Here is a 6,000-nt window from a genome sequence, read left to right on the forward strand (position 1 = left end):
AAGTTGATTAGTGTACTTTACACACCAACAGCTCTCCAGCTTCCTGCCATAAAGCTGCTGCCAGGAAGTACGCTCTTCATTAGATGCCGTCAGGTGCAGTGGATTTATGGACTTTTCAACCCCAACATGGCAATGCTGCTGAAAGACTGTATGTTTTGGAATGAATTGATTGTGGAAAAGCACCCAGACTGTTTTAGGAATCAATGCAATCAAGTTCTAGTGATCATGCAGATTAACTAGCAGGTTTTTGTCTGTGCAAAAAACAAAATCAGCATTAACCTTTTGTAATGAAGTGTGTTAGGATCATTTCCTCAAATCAAGTATTGCATATTGGTCCCTTACATATGTATAAGTCTCATTATGGGTCTTACTTCAAAATTATATGTGTATTTGATAATGTATCCTGCAGTCTCAGTGATGCTCAAAAAAATTAACTGATTGAGCAGGACAAACTACAATCATTTAGCTGGAGGCTGCAAGTTTCATTAACTCCAGGAGAGAAAGAATTTTACATTGAATTGGACCTAGGTTGGCAGTACACCCATCTTGCAACAACTTCCCTCCTCATTTCAAAGGCAAGCATTTCTGGTAAAATTGTACTGACATTATGAATGTCTCACTATAAGCAGTGAAATCATATTAAAAAATCTCTAGCTCCTTTTTTTTCAAATTTTCTGTTAAAAACTAAATGAAGAGACTGGCTTTATCAAATGATTGAATATCAGGGGCATATGCTGAGAGGATTGACCCTATAATGTCTCTGCTGAGAATGGTTGCAGTGTGGTTGCATTACTGGACTAGTATTCAAATACCAGACGAATGATTTGGAGAGAAGAATTTAAATCCTACTATGGAAATTAGAAAGTTGAAATTTTATTCAGTAAAATCAATGGAAGTTGAAAGTGAGGCATGCAACAAGAACAGTGATTATTAAACAACCAGATTGTTGTTGAAACCGTCAGATTCACTAATGTCATCGAGGAATGCCTTCTGCAATTCTTACCCTGGCTAGCATCTATGTGACTACAGACCAATTGCAATATGGTTGACTCTAAAACTTTTGATTGTTCATTAAAATGACTAAGCAAGCCACACAGTTGTATGTAAGAAGGCAGATCACCCCCATCTTCTCAAGGGAAATTAAAAATGGGATTTTAGAATTACCAATGATGCCACATCCCATCAATGAATAAAAATGTGACAAAACTGATGACTTGTCCGACCCTTGACAGATAGCAAAAACCTTTATAAGCACATAAATAAATAAATAAAATAATAAATAAAAACCTTTATAAGAACATAACTAAAAGAGATTAGCTGAGCTGAATATTGCTGAAGTTTGGGATTAAAAATTGGAACATTGAAATTTCAAGAGACATTACATCAATGATTTGCCTTGGTTATCGTGGTGGAAGGCACTGAAACTATCTCAATAGTACCAGGTAATGGACAGATTATGAAAAGAAGGAACTTAAAGCAACCTCTATTGCCAGAGAAAACGTATTGAGCAAACTATTGAGATTAAAGGCAAACAAGTCACCAGGCCTGATGGCCTACATCCCAAGGTCTAAGGGGAAGTGGCAACATAAAAAAACTGATTACAACATTCCAAAATTCCCTGAATTCAAGAAGGTTTCCAGTAGAATTGTAAAATGCTAAAGTTACACCCTCGTTCCAAAAGGGAGGGAGGTAGAAAGTAAAAAGCTATAGACTAGATAGCTTAACATCTGTCATTGGGAAATTGTTGGAATTCATTAAGAAGGATGTGTTCCCTTGCCATTCGGAATGTCCAAATGCAATCCATCAAAGTCAGCATGGTTTTATGAAGGATTAATCTAATCTTCTTGAGTTCTTCAAAGATATAGTGAGTAAAGTGGATACAGAGGGTCATTTTGATATAGTATACCTGGACTCCAGAAGGTATCTGATAAGGTGCCACACAAAAAGTTAAGTCAAAAGATATGTTTACATTGGATTAGAGTAATATATTAGCTTGGATACAGGATTGACTAATCAATAGAAGGTAGAGTCAGGATAAATGGCTCTTTTTGCAGATGGCAAGCTGGAACCAGTGGGGTGCTACAGAGTTTAGTTCTCATACACCAACTATATATAATGCATATTAATGATACAGGGACAGAATGTACTAACACCAAATTTGCTGGTGACACTAAAATAGATGGGAAAGCAAGTTACAATAAAGAAGTAAGATGTTTACAAATGAATATGGATAATTTAGGTGGATGGGCCAAAATTTGGCAGATGCAGTTTAATGTGGATAAGTGTGTGGTTATCCAGTTTGGTCAGAAAATTATCTAAATGGAGAGAAACTTCAGATTACTTTGGTGCAGAGTGATTTGGGTGTTCTTGTGCATGAATTGCAGAAAACTAAAAACAGGAACAAGATCTAATAAAGAGGGCAAATAGAATTTGGCATTTATGCTAATGAAATAGAATATAAAAGTAGGGTATCTATGCAAGACGCTGTTGAAACCACATCTGGAGTACTATGTACAGTTTGGTCCCCTTCTTTGAGGAAAGATGTAAATGCATTGGAGCCAATCAGAGAAGTTTCACTTGATTAATTCCAAAAGTGAAAGGCTTGTCTTGTGAAGAAAGATTGAACAATTTAAGTCTCTCCTCATTTGAATTTAGAAGAATGAGAGATTTTTTGAGGTATATAACATGTTAAAGATGCTGAAATAAGTATTGAATTATTTGTCAGTTTTTCCAAGGGTAGATGTAATAGAGTAGGTAATGTGAAAAGTAAATCAAACCTTTGGGCATAAGAAATATAGGTTAGACTTGGAAAAAATACATAGCTCTGGGAAGACCACACTGTTGTACTGGCTTTGCTATTGATTGGCTCCTACTTTTAATAAAAATTCTTATTTTTTTTGCATCAGCGAGACTATTTTATTCTTGAATAAAATCTAAAATCTTGAGAGAGCTAAAGATTTTTGACTGCCCCCACAGTTTCCTAGATTATTAAATATTGGGTGAGTAAAGGTTTATATTATCTCATGGGCATGAGCTCACTCAAGACAGAGATTACCTTTTTAATTGGAGAATCCCTTTCAAAAGAGTTAGTAATCACAGTTTCTGAAGGAGAGTCATAATGGACTTGAAATGTTAACTCTGTTTCTCTCTCCATAGAAGCTGCCAGACCTGCTGAGTCTCTTCAGCACTTTCTATTTTAATATTAGTAATCATGGATCTTCCTCCACATCTAGATTATGTTAGGTAACACTCATAATACCTGGTGAACTTGTATTTTGCCAACTTTTCTTTGAGTTTAAATGCAATGCTTAAGTTTCTTTTCTGTCTGCCATTGACCTCCCTGGCTTGGGCATCTGTATTGGTGGGTTCAACTTTGCCTCAGTGCTTACATCTGGTTCATCTGCTGCTGTGTCATTATCACCATGTTTCTTTTGAACACATGAAGAATTTCTGTCTTGCAGAACTCCCTTGGCAATCACACAGTTTTCATTTCCCTCCATGGCAATGATTGCATAAGCCTTGTGGTAAAGTGATGTATCCACCTTACTCAGGCTCCACCATGCAATATTCAGCAATACCATGACTCAACATTACATCAGTCTATCTAGCTGTCCTTCTGCGATCTGCATAAAATTTTGCAGGACACTTTTACTCAATAGTTTGATCCTGAACATCTTGATCAACATTGATGTCCTTCAGTTTGGGCACCTTGTTCAATATTTTGCATCCAAATGGCACTCAGGTGCACAATTCCTCTTCATAGTATATAATGTTTCTCATATGCCACAAATGTCAAGAATGCTTCCTTTACTCGTTGACCTCAGCCTGAGCAATCCTTATCTATTTGTCCTATGATTGTTCTTTTCAAGCCACTTTCTTGTGGTTGTTAAGGGGTTACTTTGTGTTGGTGAATGTCTGTGACTTGATTAAAATCAGAGCGAGTCTGCAAAGTAAGTTGGGGCCTATTATCTGAATGCAGAACATCAGATAGACCATGCTTTGCAAACATTTCAGTTAACAGAAATACTCTTTTTTATGCCACTCAATACCACATACTTATAATAAAAACTCTAATGTAGTCATGCATCAACATTGATATTGACTCTCCAGGTGGAAGTGGGCCTAAGAGCACAACAGCTCTATCAAGCTATTGTCCAGCTGAGTATTGGTTCTGGTGGATTGGATTTGTTGATAAGCTGGTCTTGGGACATGTTTTGATAAATTGCTCCCCACCTTGCTTTGTCCCTGGCTACTATATTATGGCTTGTAAGTTTTGCTTAGCACCAACCATTTCCAAGTAACAGTCATGAGCTGGCATCGCCAGTCTAGGTCTGTTGCCTCTGAGAACACACTTCGCAATTATACACAGGACATCCTGTATTGCAATGTTCACTTTGAACAGGCAGTTGTCCCAATTCCCAACTCGGATTCTTTGTCCAATGTCATCCAATTCTGGATCTTTGTCTGACTCTCTTTCAATCTTTCCAGTTGTAATTGCTGTGGGTGTAGTTTGAATTACCGCAAACCGCATGAATGTTTCAGCTTCCTTCTCCAGTGAAGATCTGTGTTTTTGATCCTTTCTCAGTAGTTGTGGCAGAGGATCAGGAATGTGCATTTTTCCAGCAATGTGAACCACTTTGTAGTTGTACTGCTGGAGTCTCAAAACCCATCTTTTAATTCAGGCACATGGTTTAGATCTGGGAGAATAAATCATCTCTAATTTCTTGTGATCTATCACTGATTCAAACTTGATGTCAAACAAGTATGCATGGAATGTTTCATGGGTCCATAGCAATTCTGTGGATGTTTTTTGTCTGAGAATATTGTCTCTCCACATGTGACAGAGGACTGATTATAGAGGTAATGATTCTCAGGCTTTCAACATCTATTTGCACCAGCACTACTCCCAGAACTACTGGACGAGTGTCTACTAAAACACTTGTTGTTACATTGGATGGTAGTATTCCAAGGTTCAAACAATATCTAGCCGTTGTTCAAAGTTGTCTTTTTGTGCTTCACCAAATCTGACTAATTAATTCGTTCTGCTAACGATCCATGAACACCAACTAGCCACAAAATGACGACCAGCTACCCTTAGTAGCCACACACGCAGATGACAAGCAACATGAGTTCGACTAGGACAACACTACTACTATAGGACAAGCCAAACAGAGAACAGCCAGGGAATTCCTAGAGGCATGGCACTCAACCACAGATTCTTTCAACAAACACATTGACCTGGACCCAATATACCGGCCACTGCAGCGGACAGCTGGAACTGACACCCGGAAGCGGCAGAGACAAACCACTATAAATGCCAGAGGAAACAACACAGAAGCGCTTCACAGGAGGCTCCCAAGCACTGAGGATGTCACATAGCCAGGGGACACAAATTCCCAGCTCGGCAAACAGAATCACAACAGTGGCAACATTCTCTCATTGCAATTTTTATTCATCTGTCACAAAAGGGTCACATAGAATCTTTTGTAGTCTAAACTGATTTAAAAATTTAGCATTCAAGCCGGCATTTTGATCGCTTGAGGATGCAATATATCTGATCTGTTAGTGACTGTTTTACCTGTACAGAATATTGCTTCCTTGTTGCATCATCTCATTGTTTAGAATGACGTGACACTGTAGTGTTGAGACGAAGCTGCTCCTTTAACAAGGTTATGTTGTCCTTGGTTTTTCTTTTCAGAGAGATCATAAATGACACAGACTCCAAAAAGTCTAAGTTGAAGGGTTTTAGGGGCAGTTTGATTGTAGCTATCAGATACTGCCTCAGGCAACAGGCTTTGTAGTTTTTGAAAAGAAACACTTGCACAATGGCCAGTTCTGCCAGCTCAGCTTTTTCCTGGTTTGGTTTGGTGTTAGCACAGTAGAGTTCTGAAGCTGCTGGACCCAAGAGAAGCAGGTCTATGCTGACCCTCTTTCTCTGACTTCTCTCCTGTAAGACCCTGCGTTTGATTTTACCTTTTGTGCCGAGGTGTGTTTATGGGG

The sequence above is a fragment of the Chiloscyllium plagiosum genome, chromosome 19 (assembly GCF_004010195.1).
Source record: "Chiloscyllium plagiosum isolate BGI_BamShark_2017 chromosome 19, ASM401019v2, whole genome shotgun sequence".
Classification (NCBI taxonomy): Eukaryota; Metazoa; Chordata; class Chondrichthyes; order Orectolobiformes; family Hemiscylliidae; genus Chiloscyllium; species Chiloscyllium plagiosum.